The 22,452-nt window shown below is 36.4% G+C and overlaps 1 long non-coding RNA gene across 3 annotated transcripts in view; it reads left to right on the forward strand.

Annotated features, from left to right (window-relative positions):
* Positions 1-22,452, forward strand: part of LOC310912938 — a 96,983-nt gene that overhangs the window by 30,995 nt on the left and 43,536 nt on the right. Inside the window, exons 3-4 of one of the 3 annotated variants that reach the window (XR_014590747.1) lie at positions 18,209-18,299; positions 19,732-19,812. The exons of 1 other annotated variant lie outside the window; for it this stretch is intronic. This is a non-coding gene — a long non-coding RNA (uncharacterized lncRNA). The remainder of the gene's footprint in view (positions 1-18,208; positions 18,300-19,731; positions 19,813-22,452) is intronic. One more of the 3 variants, XR_014590748.1, reaches the window with a different exon arrangement.

The raw sequence follows: 22,452 nt of genomic DNA on the forward strand, positions 1-22,452 counted from the left end.
AGCGCCAAAGAATTCACACTGCTTCCTTCTGGGTTTAGTCCATAAGGTGTGTTTAAAAGGAAATAAGGAAAAATTGGTTTCTCATACAAACAAGTTCAGCAGTGACTTTAGTAGACGATTGAGTGTTGTGAGATACATGTGACCTGATGTGATGGACTCAAGGGCTTCTTTGAGTCAGCTCTTGGCCCCAGAACTCCGATTAGTAATACAGGACTCCTTTTACATTTCCAAAGTCTGCAAAACTTTTCTTCCAGCATGGAAGGACAGCACCATGCCAGGGAGTTCAGAAAGCACAAGTGTCTGTGAGAGTAAGAACTGTTCCAGATGCAGAAATGCAGTGGGTTTAGATACTTGCCATAAAATTAAAACTAAGAAAAAAATCTACAAAACTTCCATGAAGTATGTTCTATATTAGAAATAAAGGGCAGTTCTGGAGAGCTTGGATTAAACTGTGGACATTAACATTTCTAAATCTAGTAAATCTTTTAAAACGGCCGTTATAATCAACCAATGCCAATGTAATTAAGTATAAAGACTGCAAATCATACATTAATTCTTCTTTTTAATTTTCAGCATCACTTCATCAAAAACAACCCTTAACTACCTCTCAGCACATCTGTTGATACATTATAAATTTGCTATTTATAAAATTTTGGAAAAGCACTTACCTCTGATTATCCCATTTTCATTATATACATATTCAGATGTATAATTATAGCAATGCAAATGCAGTGTGTATAGTGCAGTGTTAAACACAAGACAGGTTTCAATTAGAAATTGGGTTTCTATTTTTTATTTCTATTGCCTATTTTTAGGTATTTATATTTTATATTTAGGTATTTATTTCTAGATATCTTTTTACAGAATTCTTATTGTATATTCACTATTATTTCCCCCCAATTCTGTATATACGTCAATCTTCTATGTCTGACTAGGGGAAATCCATGTTTCCTACTGCCATCTTAAATTGCTTTTTTCCTGTTGCTCTGTCTATTTGTAAAGATTTATCTTTTTTCCCCTTTTTTCTGAAACAATATAGTATTCTGTAATATTTATTATCTTAAGGAGCAATCATTATTTTCTGTTCATTTTTGTTAAGGTAGCTTTGATTTAGGTATTGATGCTGTGAATAGTAGTGTTCTGCAGAGTATTTGGCACAAATGAGCAAGCTTCTTCCTAATAGTTCACAAGTACCTAATTCCTTAAATGTCCAAGTGAATCATGGTTAAATACATGGAATAAAACACAAAATATTTCAACAGCACATACTTGCATTCTGGTTAGTTTGATTTTTTTTGTCCAGGTGGAAATGAAGACCTGCAGTTGTGCTGTGTACACTCAAATATTATAGCAGAACCAAACTCTCCTAATGGAATTTATCTGCTTTTGAAACGTGGAGTTCCAGGCTGCTTATTCCCTCAATAAACATTGTGTGCAGAGAGCTTTTCCCGCTGCACTTGCGTGAGTTGACTCAGGCTTTGTTGCCAGTCTCTTTGCAGAGGGCTGGCACTGACAGAGGAACCCTGCAGATCGCTCGGGGGCATTTCTGCAGCGCTTCAGCTGCAGCTATGATCAGCTTTTTAAAGTTCTCCTTGAAGATGGACTGTAGTGGTTTGAAAGGCAAACAATTCTGGTAACAACACCCACCCCCCAAAACTCACAGCAGCTGATGACTTGCTAGAACATAGAAGGAGAAATATTACAGTCAAATTCTAGGTATACACTCAAATAGTTAATTGCAGGTCAGTGAAAAATCCTGTAAGGTGAGTATGCGTGTTGCTAATTGTGTGTGTCTTCAGGGATAGTTCTGCCACAGCAGAATGAAGAGCACAACCTCAGCTATTCTTTCTGATGAGAAATTTAGATAAGAATACAAAAAAGTGATGGGATTTGGAAAAATATCTGTAAATATCTGTAGTCAGCACTGTGGGCAAATAACAGGGCCTGAGTTGGTAAGTGGAGTGAGGATGAGCAGAACCTGCTGGAGCCACAGGGAATTTGGATAGGGAAATTTGGAGGAAAGAGGTTGGAGAGGAAAGCCCAGGTGTAAGTAATATTTGAGTGAGTAAGGAAGATTGAAACTGGATGGAAGCACAAAGAACTGCAACAGAAAAGCAATGCTAAAAAAGCAGTTTTTCATGGTGAAATAGAACTGGAGTTATGCCTACCATAGCACTTTACTTTCTTGAAGCTAGAATAGAACTGAAGATTGTGAGATTTTTTCCATGCCTGTTGTTAGAAAATTGCTGAGAAGCCCAGCGATTGTCCTGTAGAACTCTGGTTTTCATCTATGTCATTGAAAGTATGAGATATCTCCAGGAGAAAGCTGCAGGAGAAAATCATAATGGACTCAAAGATTTCAGCACTACTTATTGCCTGGTTACATAGTGTGCTGTCATCCCAGGCATTTTATAATCCTATAAACACTTCGGTTCCCAAGAAAGTACTATTCTCCTTTAAAACAATGTGTCAGTTTCTCATAAAGTGCCTGAACTTGTTATTCTGTGTAGTATGTTTTTTGTCACAGTGTTACCGAGTTTCCCTTTTGAGTGGAGGAAAACAAAATAAAACTTATTCAGGGAGATGGGAGCCATCTGCGCCTGTTCCAAAGAACACCAATGGGATTTCATCACTTCTTAGTTTTTTAATCAATGACAGATTGTGCTAAGTCAGGCACCCAGTAATTTAAGAAATGCCAGTTTCTGATTCATAAAGCTTTCTGAAAATTGACTGAGTGAATATCTGGTGGCCCATATTATTTTTGAAAACAAGTTCAGTGTATCTTTCCAAAGTAAACCATATGGATGTTCTAGCTGATGAGATACAGATCAAAAATAAACATTTGAGCAGCACATTAAAGGCAGTATGCACCAATTAATATGGAAATAATTACTGCTAATTACTAGACCTGAACAGGAATGGAATTTTATTTTGGAGAAGAAAATATTGTTTTCTACAGCTTTCCAAAACTGAATTAAACAATGCATTTTACAGAGTGAAATAAACCCTACAAATGCTCAAAGTCTTTCAGCTTGATGCACTAAAAGAGTTCCACTTTGTTTTTAATCTTTTTTTTTTAAAAAAAAGTTTATATGCTATTCATATTTACAAATATATGCTATTCAAATTTACAAATTTTCAAGATAGTATTATTTTTCCTATTTGGTATATTTATACTGAAAGTAAGTTTTTTCCATTTTGAAGAAGTTTTCTTGGGTGACTTAGAGCTTTAGCACAAGGATTTTTCCATTCTTCTTACCCAATTCCTTTTTTGAAGTGAAGCATTGCTGAAATTAATACACCCTACCAAATGTTTTCATTTTGTCAAACTCACACAAACCCCTGAAATTTGCTGATAAGTTTGACTTCTTTCATATGCACAAGCAGTTCAAAGCTTTAATAATGCAGATAAAATACCCCAGTAAGTTTGCTTTGCTATATGCTCTACTTTAGTGATCTATCTGGTTGTAAAACGAGTTTTCTTTAAAGTACTCAACAAAAATTTAGGAACACTTAACTCAATTGATTTTAATTATTCCAGCTTTTAAATTTTTATTTTACTAAAGCAAATTAAAAATTGACTTTGCTGCATCAGAGCATTTCAGGAATTTGAATCAAGATACACATATTTTCCAAGTGTTTTGTGTTACATATATGTGGAAATTAATTATGAAAAGAAAGTTTTAAGTTAATATTTTCAAAATATGAGGTCTGCTTTCAAGCAGCATATTGGTATTAAAAATAAATAAGAAAAAGAAGCGGAAGCAAAAATGTGTACAAAAAAGATTCTATGTAAGAATAAAGAACAATGGCAGACATGAATGAAGAATGGAGGTCTTAACCAACTGGCTTTCAAAGGAATTATCTTACATACAAGAAAAACATTGTCTAGCAACACATGGAATGCAGAGCTTCCCTTCTGGGTTATGGATACAATGGGAAAATTTGAGTCATCACTTGGAAGTTTGCTCAGATAAAGGTGTTGCAACTCTAGGTCTGTGCTAAAAGTGTTTCCTGCTGGGGGAAGTGTCCTGCTGCTCATAGTCTTTGCAGTGGCCTTCACTCTGTAGGAACTGGGCTGCTACACATTTCTCCTCAGTCAAGATGCATTTTTAGTATTTCAGAATGGGTTATTAAGCCATCATCTTCCCGTATATAATATTACTCATTGGAGTATTCTGACACAAAGGCTAAGTCTGATTGGCTCCAAACTACCATGAAAGATCCAAATACAAGAGAAAAGTTCCATGAACATAAGCAGCACAAATACTTTACTCTTAGGCAGTGCTTTCTATCTCCTGAGCCCACAGTTTGTATCTAAATGTTTGCATCAGCGTCTTGTGGTATATTTTGGAGAATAAAAGGACAAAGCAAATGCTCAGCATCAAATAACAAGCTCAGAGAAACCTCCTGATTTGGTCACTTAAAGCTGAGATAAACCATGTTATTTATTGTCTGATGAAACCCATCATAATTAGGTTCATAAAAGGAATGAACAGTGAATAAAGGGTTCAGCTGATGAGAGACGAAGCCAAAATTTCCGTATTTACCAAATATGATGCAAAATGTGATGTTTTTGTACTTTTTCCCCCCATCTGTTCTTTTTGCTTATATCTGTCCTTCCCATATGTGGCTGTAATAAGAAAAGGAATAACTTTGCCCCTCCTCTTGGAAAGATTATTGTTTCAGTGATATATATGAATGACTTGGTGTGAAAAGATGTACTGGAGTTACCACAAGAAGGTATTTTCCTCCTAAAATTTTAGTTCTATATCACAGAGAGGTCAAGTCAATACACATTTAAATTAGGCTATTTTCTGGAGATAAAGCACCTTTCAGTTTTCCAAGTTAAATTTCTCCTAGGTAATAAACATTAGTTGTTATGGCCACATTGTTTTAGCTCCCTTAGCTGTCTTTTTCCTACATGTTAAACCTTCCAGCAGAAATCCAGAGCTCCCTTGATCTTCCTTTGCTAGGTTTCCTTTGAGGAAGCTCTCTGTCCTCTCCACCTGTAATACACTATTTCTGGTAATGCCTGCAGCCTTCCAACTCACTTGTTTCAGTCTGAGTTCAAATTGAACATGGATTACCATAATTGTGGTAGTACACTTAATCACTGCACTTATTCAAGATGCTGCAGCTGTGTTTGCTTTCCCTGAAGATTCCAATTGTTCTGTGCAATTCCAGCAAGAAAACATCTTTTCAGACTCCACTAGTTTTAATATTAGTCAAGGAACTTCTTATGGGAATTTTAGCCTACAGAAATATATAGTATTTGGAATTTCTTAAGGCTGTTTTGAGATTCTTGCTTACAGATATATTTGAAAACAATTGAAAGCCACGACTGCATCTCAAACACATGCAGGGTTTGGTTTCCAGATTGACACTCAGTTTTTCAATAGAAGATGCCTAAAAATTCTACTACCAGAGTAGAAATTAGAAAACAAGCATTCATATTCTAAGTCAATGTTCAGATGGAGGTGAAAGCCAAGTGAAATCCTCTCCTGTTCATGCATCATGAGCTTTCATAAATATTCTGTAAGCTCAGACCCTAAGCTCCACCTGTAGAAATGAATTCTGCAGTGAGGTGGCATGACTGTAATTAAGGACAGAAATGACTCTGCAATTTGTAATCCAATTCAGGTCCTCAGTGGGTATGAATTATCAGACATTATGAACTTCATTGGAGCTGTTCTTATTTATTCTTGATACCTGACACGCAGTTCATAAGCCTGCCAATACTTGTTGGGGGAAAAGAAAACTTGGCTCACTTTCTCCTTGGTTTTAAGGGTAATGCAATTTAAAAATGTATTGTTTTCTATACAAGTAAAGAAATGAAACTAGGAATACAAAGCAGAGAGTGGAACATCTGAGTAGGAAGGTGACATTTAAACAAGATCATTTAGTCTAGTGGTTTTGTATTTGTAAATTGTCACATATTATGATCTAAGTAGATGGCTAAAGTTGTTATTGTAGGGTAAATTCTGCACTGCTATTGTCAGAGTAATTATCTGCCGACAACATGCTGCAACATAGAATATCGCCCACTGCTACTGTCTAAAATATCTGCCATTTGCATTCTTCCTTTTTTGGTTTGGTTTTTTTTCCCCCTTTTTTGTAACCACTGATTTCACTGTCTTTCAGTTGAATTTTTGTCTTACTGTTTTAGCATAGCTGCATTTCACAAGGTGCAAGCAACCTCACACCTTAGTTATGCTATATATTTGAAAGACTATATGCAAAGAGGTTATCCCATGAAAATAGATTTATGACTCTATAGAAAAAATTCGGTTGAATAATAGCAGTTTGTACAACCTATGTTATAAAACCAGAGCCACTGTGTGATAAATACCAGGTCATCATTTCTTCCGTGTGCGCTGGTCTCACTCCTTAGGTTTCCATTCAGTTGACATGGGGTCCTTAATGCCCATGCTGCCTCCTTTCTCCTAAGTCCCTATGAGCCTGGATCCTTTGTTCCTGGGTGGTAACAGGAACCATCTGTAAAAGCCAAAGTTTGGGGTGTTTTCTGTGACCTGTGTTCTTTACATAGACACTCACAGTAGATGCCCTGCTTGCTCTGGCCTTTGCATGCTCCTTTGTTGAATTCTTTGCATAAGTTTATTATGCTCACAATATTTTAGGATGCATTGTTTTTTTAGATTATAACAGCCCTTGCCAAACAATAAAAACAAAGCCTAATGTCATTTTGAATTTTATCTTAGGATACTTAGTAAAATTATGAGTAAAAATATCCATTATGGAGAAATATTTCAGCAATCTATGTGAAAGAGATAAATCAGTGTGTGACCTTAAGTGCAATTGTAGCTAAAGAACAGGCTATAAAGGTAGAGCAAATCCATCTTGGAATGACTGCAGTTTCTGATACTTGATCATGCATGAAAGGATGATTGATCTTCTGCTGTTAAAAGAGAGTACACTGGGAAGGCCTGTATAAAAAAAAAGTCAATGACAGCAAAAAGCAGGGACGTAAGGGAAGCTGGAATAGCTGCTCAATCCATAACAATGTCATGTATTTGATGTAACTGGCTGGCTTGGAAGAGCAGGATTATAATGAAGAGCTTATACATAAAAGAGGTAGATAATATTCCATTGGCTTTTAAAGAAAATTGAAAAATTAGATTGGAAGCCATGTTTCCAAATTATTAACTGCAAGTAGCAGGTCACAGACAAAAATGCTCTTGCAAGTCCACCTCAATCCCCCAGCTGTGGCAGCTGTCCATATACATGCTCATGGCTCTTAGGAAATGAGGATGCAAACACATCTCTACTTAAAAAGATAATGAGGGAAAAAAAGGAAAGAGGAATATGTAAAATTATAAACCTTAGGGGAATGATTAGTCACAAAGATATCTATGATGAAGGCAAGTGTGATACGAGAATGGATGTTAGGCATTTCTAGGCATGTGGGTGCTTTGCTATAAAGGCTAAACATTAAAAAAGAAGAGCTTGAGAATAACATTGAAAAAAATGTATATATAAATTGGGCACTACCTGGTAACGACATCAGCCTGCAGATGAAAAATCTAACATGTGATAACTTATGGCAGAAAAGATCCTTGGACCTTGCTGGAAAAGTAATCAAAATGTTGATGTTTCTGGGGATTTTGACTTCTATTCATTCTGTGCTGGGTGTTAAACCTAGAGAGCAAACAGTGCTTTCTTAGGGAAGTTTTGTTTGCTGAAGGAACTCGTGTGTGTTGTTATCTTGGCTTTTGACAGATGTTGAATGAACTGAATGGGTAACACTGTTTGTCTCCAGGAGTATGACTCAGTCACACCAAAATAAGGCAAAGTTTATGCTGACATCATACCGAAAAACCCATCCTTTTTTTCAAAATAACTGTGTGCCCTGAAGTTGCCTCATGATCAGTGCTTCTCCTGAGCCTGAGTCAGAAGGTTGGAGCATTAGCCTTCATTTCTCATAAAAGGCAAGTGCCAAGCTATGCATGGACCCAGTGCAAAGCCAGCTGGCACCAGACCCTTCTGACCTGCAGACCTGGTCTGGGAACTACAGGAGCCAGTTCCAGACAAAAAGAAAAGTACTTGATTTTAAAGGAATTTTGTTGAAAATGAATCACAAACCAACTACTGCACTATAAATATCTCATGAAAGATATACATAAGTAGTGCAATTTTATGTTCCACTAGGAAAGAAAAGATACTTATTGCTAAAATCCTAATAAACCTTAGATGTGAAGAAATAGTAAAATGTGACAGCCTTTTCAGCCTAAGTGCTGAAGCCTTGCTGAAGCCAGTGCTTTAGATGCTCACTTGGGAGGGAATGCAAGTCTTTGTGTGTCACTTCTGAAAGTAGATCCTTTAGCAAAATATGACTGTTCCTGTTATTTATTTTGTTGTCATTATCAGAAAGCTGTCATTTTACAAATATTTTAAGTAAATGCACTTAATTCACCATCCTCTTTCTAAGGAGAGGAATCTATTCTTTTTCCTTGTTTATATACTATGATTACATAAAAGAGTCTGATCATGTCTTGTCATGGCTTCTAGCTGCATCATTTCTTAAATATCTCCTTTTTGCTTGATTCTTCTGTGTTTTACTTCCCTTTTTGACCTGATTAAAGCTGAAAACTTTAGCTTAAAAAGCAGTCTGCAAAAGGATCTGTTTCTCTCTTTCTGTTTCTACCAACTCTTTAAAATACGAGAAGTCACGGGACTCTTGCAGCATGTTACATAACTGAGGTTGTGGAATCTCCTCTGGAGAAATTCAAACCCATCTGGACACAACCCAGAGTAACATGCTCTAGGGGACCTTCCTGAGCAGGGGCTTGGCCAGGCTCCAGTGGTGCCTTCCAACCCTGCCCATTGTGTGTGTGATTCTGGGATAGCACAGCTCTGGGCTGAGGCTCCTTGCTGCTGGTGAAAGACTGGACACTCAGCCCTGTTCTTACCAGGTTCCTCTGACATCGTTTGGCCATATTTTTCTTCCTAGCAGATCAACCTACATGTTTCTCATTAACAATGATATCATAAAAAACTCACAAGGTCTTTTCTCTGAGCCTTTCTTTGTGGGAGAAAATGGAATGCTTGTGGAGAAAAAGAAAGTTTTGGAATCATACTATTAGTCAGAAATATATTATTTGCTCTATTTTTTTGGCTAAGAATGTAAAGATATTTTGAAAATATAAAAAACTTTCACTGGGGAAAGTTGGTATCAAGTGTTAAATATTTTATTGAAACAGTAAAATGCTTTGGCCTAGAAAAGAAGCTTTGCTCAGTACTAAAAGCTATACAGCGAATTAACTAAATGCCTTGGGTTTTTGCCTTGTTTTTTTTTTTTTTTTTTTTTTTTTTTTTTTTTTTTTTTTTTAAAGAACATTTTCAATGCAATTCCAGAATGCCAAAGTTAAAAGCACTATTGGGTAGTTATATTAAATGATCAAGACCTTTTAGGTAATAATCAACTGGTGTGAGATATGTTTTCTCATAATTTTTATATTTAAGATAGTAATTATAAAATACATGGGCTCTCACAAAAATAAATTTCAGTCTTAACACACATGACTATCTGGGAGAGTTAAAATAAAGTCATATTAAATCTAGAGTCATATTAAATCTAATAATTTCCTTACTCACTTAGACAACTATGAATTAAAGTGTTGAGCTGTATATCTATTTATGGATTAACAGATTAGTGCTGTGTATTCAAGATCCAGCACCATCTCTTAGACCTCAGCTCCACAGGGTTATAAAAAGAACATTCTCAGGAAATTATGAACTTTTGCATTACAGAAACATTGTCCTTAGAGGTTTTCACAAGGTTTTATTTCAAGGGACTGAAGGCAATATTAGAGAAAACAGATTTCCACTGAGTCATGATGACACAATTATAACTTTGCTCCTGAAAAAAAAGACCAGAATGGTATCAGGAATTTGCACAAGGCCCATTTCTCTGCTCACCATAAAATAAGTAATTTGGCTTGGACATTTAGCAAAGCTTATGAAAGCTGTAATTTGCTGGACATTTCTCTTTGCTGTATTACATTTCCACTTCTGAGATTTTGTTTTAATGGAAGGGTTTCTTCAACAGTATACATTTGTTTTGATATTTATTTGATTATGTCTGATCATGAGAAATGGTTCATTGCATTAGTAATACAATACTTTCCAATACTGTGTTTAAAGGGAAAGATACATTGAACTGAAATACAGATAATATCAATGTTTGAGACTAAAAAGTCCATAAAAATTGCAAGTGCTATGTCAAAAGTGCAAAACCAAATTGTATTTATCTCTCTATTTGACAGAGTTCTCATGTCAGCATGTACAGGGTTAATGTGAACAATAATCTCCTAAGATTTTTGTTCCTTAGGCCCCCCTTGTTGAATGAAAACCCCAGATAGATATGTCTACAAGAAGCAGGGTGATGCTGTGGAGTAGTAGAATAATTTCAGGACTGGGAAGACAAAACCTGCACTTTGCACAGATGTGATAGAAGTCACCAGGAAGTGAAGAACAAGGAGACTTCCTTTTGTGAAAACATTGGAATGTTTACAAAAGCTGTGGCTTCTGCAGTGGCAAGAAAATAGATTATAGAATTTTTCGATGGTGGAGGGGAGGGGGAACCCCAAAAAACTACTCAAAATTAAAAACCTTTTGTGATTCCCTAGCATTGTATACTTTTTTCATGCTACTTACTGCAAATGACATAAAATGGGGCAAGCCTGTAAAAGCGATAATTGGTTGACAAGCTGGAGGTGAAGTGCTTAAGATCTCAGAGTAACTAAGTACAAAATAACTGGATGTTATGAAGAAATTTGAGAAGCAGGAGGAGAATGGAAACTCAGAAAATCACTATTTTCCTTGGAGTGACAGAACTCTGATGAGTAATAATTTGTCTGTGGCAGAATTTATTGTCCTAGTTTGATTCAGGACACCCCTCACTCTCACAAGGGTTAGCTGACCTAGGTTCGTGCCTTCTCAGGAAACCTTTGTCTTTATTGCAAAGTCTTATAGCTGAGAGCAAAGTCTTGCCTTCAAGTGTTGAGTATTTTGTCCACATTTACTTGACATTTAAAAAAATCATTCTACATTTCAGGAAATAGTGGGAGGGTTTTTTGAAAATTAATTACAATATTGGGGATTCAGTGTAATTAACTTCATGTAGAATGTAGATCTTTATGGATGCATTACTGTTGTGACAGAGAGGAGGACAAAATGGAGTTAAGAACATATGGGCACTGTCAGCAACAGAAATACAGGCTCCATTTCTTTGCTAATAAGGTAAGAACAAAGGTAAAGACTAGGAATTCTTTTCATTAAGTACAAAAGTGTCAAGGTTACTGGTCATTTAGTGACCATTCACTGTCTCCTTGTAAGGTTAAATTATTCTAACATATGTGTTATATTGGTAGGGATGTCAGGAAGAGAAAGAGAAAAACGCACTAGTGGACAATCTGAGATAAGGTAATTGAAAGGAGACCTCTCCAATTAATCTGTTGTTATCCAAGCCTTACTGTACCTTCCACTGTGCTCTCTGATGTGGCTCATCACCACATAGACCATCCAGCTGGTAAGGGAAATGAAAAAGGCGGTTCTGTCCTCTCTGATAAATAATTTTTAGGCAAGGTTTATAAGGAGTCACAATGTCATTTCATAGGTGAAACATCTGAAGGGTTTGTTTTGAATAATAAACCTTCAGCAGATGAGTGTGCCTTCATGTGTTCCAGTGGCAGGTCTGAAAACTCCTATGACATTTCCAGCTAGGTGAGTTGCTACAGTCAAATGTTCTTCTCTCCCTGTAGGCTTTGGCTTTTACTTACCCTTAGGCCACTGAGGCTACGACAGATCTATAATAGGAATTTCAAGAGAAGCATATTATATAACCATACAACTATCTGATCAACCCCATGCTGAAGGAAAACTTTTTAAAACCTTTAAAATATTAATAATGCAAATAATTTTGATAAATTACAAGTTTCCTATTTGCATTAAGTTCAGATAGAATAGGAAAACTGAAAAAAACATCTAAGACAAGTTTGTAAACAGATTGTCAGAGGATGAAATCAGGTAAATATATTAATTCATATCCTATAACTTTGGACAGAAGTGATCCTAGGGATAGCAGTATGTGACAGCATCATGACAGTACTGCAGAAAGAAATAGTGTGGGTATGCATGTATGTGTACTTAATGCCTATAGCCGCTCAGCCAATTCTGCAAGTAATTCCAATAGTGAAATACACATTCTGACACATAAACATGGCTTTAAACACTTGACAGGCTTTGCTGATGTTGCACATGCAATGTGTTTGCTGGATGCATGACTGTCATCTGAGAATGTTATAGTGTTTAGACACAAGGATGTGTTGTTATTGATCGTGTTCTACCTGCAGTAGTTTTGAAAAATAAAAAATGTTTTCTGATTATTTTTCCCTAACAGTCTTGAAGAATGTTGGATAAGCTACACAATCATTCTAATTAATTCTTCAGTCAGTGTTGTAGAGTCATCCTTAAATGAGGCTGTTCTAGTATAGGCCAACAATAAATCTTGCAGCCTTGCTGATGTTGCAATTAACAGGTCAGCCATTGGCAAGGAAATGCATGTAGATTAGGCCCCTGAAATAGTAAATTAGGATGGTGGATACTTCAAGTGACATATTAATGAATTACTTGCTTAACATGAATACAATAACCCACACATTTCTCAGTGTTGGAAAAAATACATTATATTCAGCAATTAATCATTATTCTTCAAAATCTAATGAGCCCTTAGAAAAAGACACTGCAGTAAACATCATAAGCTGGCTGAAAATGCTTAGAGTGAATGTTTATTATTACCTTTTGAACAAACTGAAATATAACCAGTCCTTAACATCTTTCTGCAGTGGGAGAGAAATTAACTTGCCTGTTAAGAACTTACCATTGTAAAAAAAAAGAAATGAAAAAATGAACTTATATTAAGTAAAAATGTAAATGAATGTAGGGAAGAACTGGAATTTCGAGACCTGGTTCTGTACTCCTCTGCATTCCAGGCCCATAATATTGTAGTTAAAAAGTGATGTATTTTCAGCGTAATCACGAGAACAATAAAAGCAAACATTTAAATACAAATAGAATTTTAAGTATTCTCCATAACACTGTCTGCAGGTGTACCTAGGAGCTATGTTCTTTCTGCTCAGAGTTGAGCAAAGCAGCTAAAAATATCCAGAGTAGTGATAAGCAGGAGACACAGGAATAATGATTAAGAAAGTGAAAATCCATATAACAAAGAATAGAAGGTCAGTTATGTTGTTCCTATTAATGGATTGAGCCATGTGAAGCAATAGTTAACTGATGCTTATGCAATTCATATGTGATTGTATGTTTAGCTCATATTACTGCCTTTGGAAACATATCTACATATCTGCTTTCGTTGTTTTGTTTAGGTTTTTAAGAAATGTTTGTGAGAACTCAATAGCAATGGAAGGAATACAGAATTTAATTTGATTTCCCTGATTGTAAAGCAATGCATTTCTTTAAAATGGTTCAGCCTTGAAGATGCTCCCAGAGTTTCAGCCTGTTTGCTCCCTGAACTGGAATAATATGATACCAAGCAAATGAAACAGGGCAGTTTTCTTGAGTTTCCTATGATGGTGGAATTTTACAGTGTCTAGATTCTACTCTCAGAGGAAAAGGCAGAGACAATTTGAGTGAAATGTATTAAAATCCATGAGGATATTCCTGTATCTGCACTTTAATTTCAATTTCAGTCCCTTTATTTCAGCTTTTACCCAGAACCTTGGTTTTGCCCTTAAGCCATTAGAGACCGGGAATTGAGGAGTCAACTTTCATTATTTTTCTCCAGTGCTTCAAAACCAGTGTTTGAAATATACAGAAATATTCACCAACAATCATGATTTTTTTCTCTGCAATGTGAATGAGAAGGATGACCTAGTAACGATGAACATCTTTATCAGTTTCAACTTTTGCAGGAATCTTTTGTGTGGCTTTCCTCTTTTTTCCATGTCCCAGGAGAGACTAAAATTTTTTTTAATGTTGTGATACACTCCCTACATACTATTCCAGAAGTCTGGTACAGAATTCTTAGATGAAAAAAAAATAAAATTTACAATTTTTCAAATGCAACAGTGACCAGTTCTAAACTTATACCAGGTCACCCATTAAAATGACATAAAAATACAGTCAAGATACAAGTACAAGGTAACATTGCCTGAAGGAGCAGTAACATGGGATTGATTGTGCAGATGCAGAGCAGAATAGACAGAATAGAATAGACTATTTCAGTCGCAAGGGACATACAGTGATCATCTACTCAAACTGCCTTGGATAATTTTGTTTTCAAAGTATTGCAATGACACTGGAAATAAGAGCAACTACTATTAAAAACAAACAAACAAACAAAAAATCAGATAATGCTGTTGCTGGGCTTGCTCATGAAGGTCAGAGAATCAAATGCCTTCTTTCAAAGCATAAAATGCACATTGTATTTTCCATATAAGCAGCCTGCTCTCAAGGGTGACCATGCTACTCCCTTTGGAATTAGAAGGCAGTGTTATTTTCATGATTATTAAATTATTTGGCTTTTCATTCTACCTGTTCCTTAACATAATTAGGGCCATCTCTAATGAAAGAAAGATGAGTATGCAAGCTCTGTTGTGCCAGATATGCAGAATTGAGCACTGCATGGGAAGTTTAATTGCTGAGCCCTTTATAGAGCATTCTCTGCTTGACTCCAAACTGGGAAGGACTGCAACCAAATTAGAAGACAAGAGTAGAATTGAAAATAGTGCGGACAAGTAGGAAATATGAAAAAACCCACCCAAAACCTAAAAAATGGAAGGCAGTTCTGTGAAGCCAAGTGCAAAGTATTGTGCTTTTTACAATACTGGTAATCAGCTGCAGAGTAGAAGGTGAGGTATGCCTGGCTTAGCAGCACTTTAATTGAATCTATCAATTTGCTGTTAAGAAGAGGAAGGAAAATATCAAGGTGTAAAGGGTATAGAATAGTTTGTACTATTTTTAATATGAGCTTAACAGGAATTTGAATATTATCTCCAGGTGCATGTGTACCAGACTGCAATTTAAAGATGAGAAGTTTACTTTGGAGAAGGGAAAGAGGAAGGAGTAGGTTACAAGACAAGGTCTTTAAGAAACACTTTCAAGCCTTAGGTTGTTTTGTTTAGACAAGCTAATACAGAGCTGCTGTACTGAAACCATCAGAATTATTTCCTGCCAGCTGACTCCTGAAAGCCATGAGATGGCTTTTACCTTGTCTGTCTTGTAAGAGCCCTTGCTTTTAACTTCAACTGGTTTTATGTTATTTCCCTTCACAGCTGAGCCAGGAAAGGACAGTAGAGTTATCCAAGGTGACTTGATGGTGGCATAAACACAGGACCTGAGATAAATTTAGGTTTTGTTGGTTTTTTTTAAATGGATCCTCACTGAGAACAGACTTAGTAATAGTCTTCAAATGTTAAAGATTGCTGAAAAGAGGAAGAGACCACATTGATCTCCATATTCATTGTGTGTAAGAGAAAAGACTGGCAACTACAGCATGAAAATTTTAGATATTAAGATTAGTTTCTCAGCTATAAGGATCCTTAACACTGCAGGACATTTCCTAGGAAGGCTGTGTAGCCCCCATCAGTGGGGATGGTGAAGAACACACTAGGCAAGTATCCGTCAAGAACTGCTTAGGTGTAGTTGAGCTTGTCACAAGGACTTTTTCTCAAGTCCATTGAAAAGAGCAACTTTTCTTCCTTGCCTCTTCTCAGACACACAAAACCCATCCAAAACAATAACAACAACACCCTCTCCCCCCCAAAAAACCCTCCCAAACCTAAACCAGCTTACTTGTAATTGTTTTATATCAGTCAAAGTGAAAACTTAAACAGTAAAATCTCTACAATAAAATTCAATATGTATGTCCCAAGCCAGGAAATGATCGCATATGGACTTTTAAAAATTAAATACTCTGATAATAAAGGCCAGATGCAAGTTATCCCAATATAGCTTCAAGCTGGTTTTATTAAAAGATCCAAAGACTTTCTGAAGTAACAGTATTGCTCTGTTTTGCTTGTAAAAAGTTAGTTTAACTCTCTGATACATACAGAGTAATATCATAGATCCTTCTGTAGAATTAGCTATGCATGACAATTTTTCTGTTGATTATTTTTGCAATGAGTTTTTGAAAAAAAAATCATACCTAATTTCCTTCCTATTTATTTTACCAGAATAAGTTAAAAAACATGTTTAGTCAGTCAGTGGTGTATTCTGGCAAAAGACAGCTGGATAAAATTATAGTAGATAATAAGAAACTCACATTTATCATACTGACTGATTTTTCAAAACATTCAACTACATCAAAATGTAAATACTATCAATCTTTGCTTTGTATATAAATCCTCCTGAGAACACACTCTACCAAAGCAATTTCAACTGGAATTTGGTAATTTCTCTTTCCTACCACCTGAATGCTTCTATTGCCAAGTCAACTAACAAGTTCTAACTCTGCTCAAGGTTGAATGGGGAAAAAAAAAAAGTTTTGTAACCAACTGATGTTCAAAAATTATGCAAAGAGGAGCTTCTTCCCAGGCTGTTAATGGTGCATATTCAGTACATAATTTTTAGCAACGCTACTAGTCAATGAAAGAATGGATACTCACTGATAAAAGATATGTCAGAATGAGTAATTATGCATGTAATTTTGTAGGCATGCTATGAGAGAGATTTGCTTTACTTCAGAATAACCTGTGTCTGGTTAGGAAGACTAAGGTGGAAAGAAATGGCTCCATCCCATTCCAGATGACACATGCAGCTCAAAAAAGTGGGAAATTTGGGCTGGTTGGAAGTCAAGGTAGGCAACAGGCAACTAATTTAGTGTATCAACACTTTCAGCCCCAGAACCATCAAGGCCTGGACCATACAGCTGTTCAAACGCTTTGCATGCAGCAGAAGTGGCGTTGTAGTGCAGCTGGGTCAAAATCTATCACTTAATCTGTTTTTAAGCCCAGGACATTTTGATTTCCTTTTTAGGAAATGAAATTCCTACTGGCTAGGCTGAAGAATCGGTTTTGAATTAAGCATCCTTACAATTGGACATGATGGCCTTGATGGTCAGGCTGTTAATCTATTGATCACACTTTGGTGGCACTCTTTTTTTTAAACTGCAGAGACCTGGATATAGGCACCTAACTGTAAGCTATGATATTCCCTGCCCTTTCCCCAGTATTTAATATATAACTACAAGATAAGGTATGTTTCTAGTTTAGGAATGCTGTTCCTTTCTCAGGAAAGAACCCTGAAAGCTTAGCACCTATCTTGTGTCTCAGTGTGGATTCCACTAGACAGCTGAATTTACAATGATTGTGGAGTGCTGGGCCTCAAACCTTGATCTTCTGCCATTGGCACTGATAGGAATTTAGTGGTTCCTTTCACCTACATAGAAAATTCAATCCTTTGTTTCTTCTGGATAACGAGTTGTGACAAAGATTAGCAATTAAAACTATAAGTGTAGAGTTGTTTTCCTTTGAGGACACAAAGATTTAGTGAAAAAGAAAATTATATTCTTTGGAAATCTTGACCTTTTGAGAGGTGAGAAAGATAATCCTGCCAAATATTAGGTGGAAAGGCTTACTGTTTCCTAAAAAAGCCTTGGTACATTCTCATATCTCTCAAAACCCCTACTCTCTGTCAAGCAGAATGCTTAGGAATAATTTTCATTCTTATTTGCAGTTGAGAAGCTAAAGGACTGAGCAGGATGGGATGGCAGATGAATTGTCTGTCTCATTAACAGAAATTCTTGGGGTTGGCAGAGCTTACAGGGTCCACAGGAGGGATGCAGTGAAACATAAATTGTAAAAAGGCTGAAATCTCATGTGAACTTCTATTGAACCAGAACGAGGGAGACTGCTGACAAGATGTATAGAATCTGAAATCTGCACCATCTGAATTTGTCACCCAAATTAACTGCCCGTGTGTCTTTGGACTCTCAAGCAAGAAGAAATTATAACAGCTTTTAGATCTAAATCACAGCTGCTTAAAACACTATGACCTTGCAAGGGAAAGAAGGTATTGTTTTTAACCCAAGCAATTGAAATGCAAGTTAGAAGTGACTTGTGTCCTGCAAAGCTGCACAGAACTTTCCTGGAGAGGCCTTGTGTACATTGTGGTCTTCCTGACCAATGCCAGGCCACCTCCTGAAATTCTCTGCCAATTCTCTCCACAGCTTAACCACAGCCTCCCTTGAGGTGGGGAGAAGGGATGAGAAGTAGAAGACTGTGTCTAGGAATGGAATTCAAGAAAAGGGGAAGAAACAGGTAATCCACTGTGTTGTAAATATAGTTTCTGTAATTACCTGCTTAAGTCTCAGCAGATTAAAAAAATTAGCTTCACCTGGGTCAGAAAAGGTGGCTGAACAGCAGGCCAATAGGTTCATACCAATGAAATAACAACAGGATAGTTGCCAAAGGAAGTGATTATATAGAGAAGTATGACAAATTTCAAAATCAGTGACAAATTTCTTTGAAGGGTAAAAGAATAGAGAGTGCTTTCTAATGAGAAATGCAAAGGTTTATTTATGTCTAAACTAAATATTGCAATCTAGTTATTTAACAGCTTTCTGGAGTTAATTAGTGATGGATGAAGGCTCCAGCTCACCTTGCCTGCTTTTCAGAGCCAAATAAGCTTTACTTGGATTCAATAAGATTCATACATCCACTCTGTTCCAGAAACTGAGAAGCAGACTCTAACATGAAAATGAAGAAATCAAAATCATTAAGCTTAGCATGTAGTCTACAAATTAGTATTTGTCACAAAAAGTGTATTTAAATCCTGAAAAAGGAAATTAGTCATTTTATAACATGAATAAAAGGAAATCTTGTTCTAATGAAGCTGTGGGAGTTGAATGCATGCTGTGGCAGGAGATGGATTGAGCAGAGCACCACTGCTCTGGAAGTGGCAGAATACAGTATTTGAAGCAAAGGAGCATTGTCTTGAAAAGAGATGCTGAGGGCTGATTCAGAGGAATATTTTTGCCAAGAAAGCCAATTTCCAGTCCTTTTGTGCTTTGAATACTGCCAACTCTATTATTGATTTGCGAGGAGAGGGCACTGACTAACAAGTTGTGTCTGACAAAATTTCTTTGAGAGGTATTAAGGTACACTCAAAGTGGTTTTGCTCTAGTCCTACTTCAGATTCCAGTTTTTTTATACTGAAATTGAAGAAATGGGAACAATAAAAGAGTCTTCCAGTGCTTCCATGTGCTTGAATCTATTTGGCATACTGAACTGTATTTTTACTATTTTAAATTTATCAATTATAGGCTTTTGCAAGTATTAGTTAACTTTTAATTTCAATGAATTATTATTTTGGAGGGGAAACTTCTTATTGTGCTGGTGAGAACCAGTCACAATAATTGAAACATAAACTTCTGTTTTGGGTAGGAATGGGGAAGGAACATTTATCATTTATGGTCTTGATAGCAAAAATTTAACAGCTAACAAAATTCCACAGAAGCCAGATAATATTACACCATGTCCACGAATTATTAGTTTTGTAAAATTTGGTGTAGTCTTACTCTGGTATATTAATCTATTAGCTGATTTGACAGTAAAGTAATTACAATACTTCCATAAAAAGTAAAGCAGAAGAAATAATTTATAATAATAGCAGTAATTTCAAGTTGCCTACATAAAACTTAATAAAGTCAATGCTGATAGCTGAGCATGTTCTGAATTAGCTTTATCTCAGATTCCCGAACTGCAAAAGAAGAAAAGGAGAAAAAAGCTGATGTAATGCCTAGTGAAGTACCATGTGAAATGAAGCAAAAAAGTGAGACAAGATACTGAAAAATATTGCAACTGGCTTGTAATACGTCCCACAAACCAAATGTCCTGGAATATAAAGACCTGGTGTTGTGTTTCAGGCTTTTCAGTTTCTGCAGACAACATGGGAACTCAAAGTATGGGTTTGCTTTTTCAAAGCCCTGTGAAACTGGAAAAATTGGGAGAGGAAACAAACCTCTTTGAAACGCAGTGATGGATTTGAGACTTCCTCTTTTTGCTGGCTGTGACCGATTGACAGTGGTGAAAGATGCAAAAGATCTTTCTTGTCTTTGCACAGTCCAAGTCTTGATTTTTGCCTCCCTGAATACACAGTTCTAAGGCTGTTTAAAACCAGGAATGGAAATGTGGGCTTTTTTTTGCAAGAGTGATGGAGGATTGGACAGTTGCAGGACCAAATTTGTTAGGGATTTGGAGTAAGCTACAGAATGTGAACATTTCTGCACTATATCGGTGGTGCCTGTGCAAAAACATTCACTGCCACAGTGATCTTTTTCCTGGAAGGCCTTTTGGGAGGTGATTGGGAATATGGTACTCAGTGCAGCCTGTCTTTCACTGATTCCCCTGAAGGATTAGGCTTTGCCTCTGAGTCTCTCATCATTCTCTTAGGACTCCTCACTCTGCAGGCCAAGATACAGAAGAATGCAGCTCCTTTGTTTTTTCATTTGGGGAAACCTGGGTGCCAAGTCTGTATTTAGCAAGGGTCTGTGGAACAGTGACTGCTGTTGTCCAAAATGCCTTGCAGCATCTCTCTTTGACTGAAGATTTGTATCAAATTAGAATGTATTTTATCCTTAACAAAGGTATATTGCTAGAAGAAATAATTGGTTCATTTTTTTAATGACTTGAAGGCCACCTGGAGAAATCTTTACACACTTCCAATGTTATCTGAAGGGACTTTTTGAATCAGAAGAAAAGTTACCTGATGGTAACTTGTTTGTTCCTTGGGTTCATTATTTGGTGTTTTCTACTATTTACTGTAACATGCTCTAATAAGAGAAATCACCATCACTTATTCCAATGGCAACGGTTCGAAGGAAAATATGACTGCAATATCATTCTGTATGAAAGAAAAACTGTGAGTGATCAGTGTACAAAGAAGAAGAAAAATAAATATGGGATGATAAAAAAAAATGGGACCCAAAGTGAAAAGCTAAAACATGCAGAATGAGGCTGGCACAATGTGTCAGGTAAAGACTTCTTCGTCATCATATTTTTTCACTATTTAGTCCTGCATATTCATATGCTGGAATTGAGTGTCAGTTTTGCAAATTAAGTAATGAATCCATCAGTAATATATTTTTTTACAATAGGTAATTTACTGTGTGGTTGAAACATAAAAATACAAGAAAGTGTTGGAAATAACAGCATAGAAATCTGAATAAAACTTGGTCTGAATTATATTAGATATGCTTACCAAATTCCAGAAAGTTAGGGACTAGCCCCAGATGCTAACCTGAATAAGTTCTGAATTCACTGATTTGAACAACAGAGCTCTGATGGGAAAGAAGTGATATCATGTCAGCATGATATATATCAGGCTGCAGAACCTATACATTGAGGTGAAATTCAGTGCTGCTCTTCAAACAGTTGCAGCTCATAACTCACACCCGTGGAATGGCCCATGGCATAATTTTGAAAGCCCCAAGGAGCTGTCTAAATGAGAGCAATCTGTCTCTGCCTACAGGCCAGCAGCACTGCAAGTTCCTCTGCAGCTCTACCTGCAACAGTCCTGCTTTTAAAAACGTGCCCCATTTTCTGGCTTGTCTCAGACATGTCCCTTTTTGGAGGGTTTGTGAGGCAGTCTTTAGAGACTTTATGCATAACCTCTTGGTGCATGTGATGAACAAAAACCTTATCCCAGGAAAACAGTACTGATGGCCTCAGATACATGGGATTGAACTGTCTGTGTTATTGAATGATACAGATCTATTATTGCTGCAGTGAAGAACTTCCCATAAGATAGAAATACTTAAAACTGTGAAGTGTGAAGATGATGATAGCAGAATGGTTCCTCTTGCAAGGCTAGAAACCATGACAGTGCTTGTTTAAGCTGTTGAAGAATCTGTAGGTGAATGATCTGGTGAGATCATCCGTATCAGTGCAAACTAGAGCAGACTTAGCTCTCAGCTATCTGCAGTAGAGTTAAGAAATATATAAATCAGGGTGGAACTTTGTGTGTAGATTCTAAAATGCAGATGATATATTTTGCACTTTTGAGTAATTTAGGATCCAGTTTTGAAGAACTATCATGAAATTAGAGCTATTAGAATGTCTGGAAGCCATTGAATTTTGAGAGTCTCTGTATACATGGAAAATCATGGTTCAGAACAATACCCAGGCTGTATTAAGAAGTCACTTGGATAATGAAGGGTTAGAACTCCAGCTTGTAGACTTGCAAAATGTACTGATTTTGGTGAAGCCACGTCAATTTACAGCACCTGAAAAATTTGCTCTGAGAGTGTTGAATAGAAGGTAATCATAATCTATTTGAATAGGTGATTTTTTTCTTTCTAAGAAAAAATATTTTAAAATTGACTTCTATACTAGCTATTCTAAAATTTTTGCTTCTGGACTACTTTCACTATTCACCTGAATTCTTGCAATTAAACAGATTTCTGATTGGGAA

This window comes from Zosterops lateralis (genome assembly GCF_965231275.1).
Source record: "Zosterops lateralis genome assembly, chromosome: 9".
Classification (NCBI taxonomy): Eukaryota; Metazoa; Chordata; class Aves; order Passeriformes; family Zosteropidae; genus Zosterops; species Zosterops lateralis.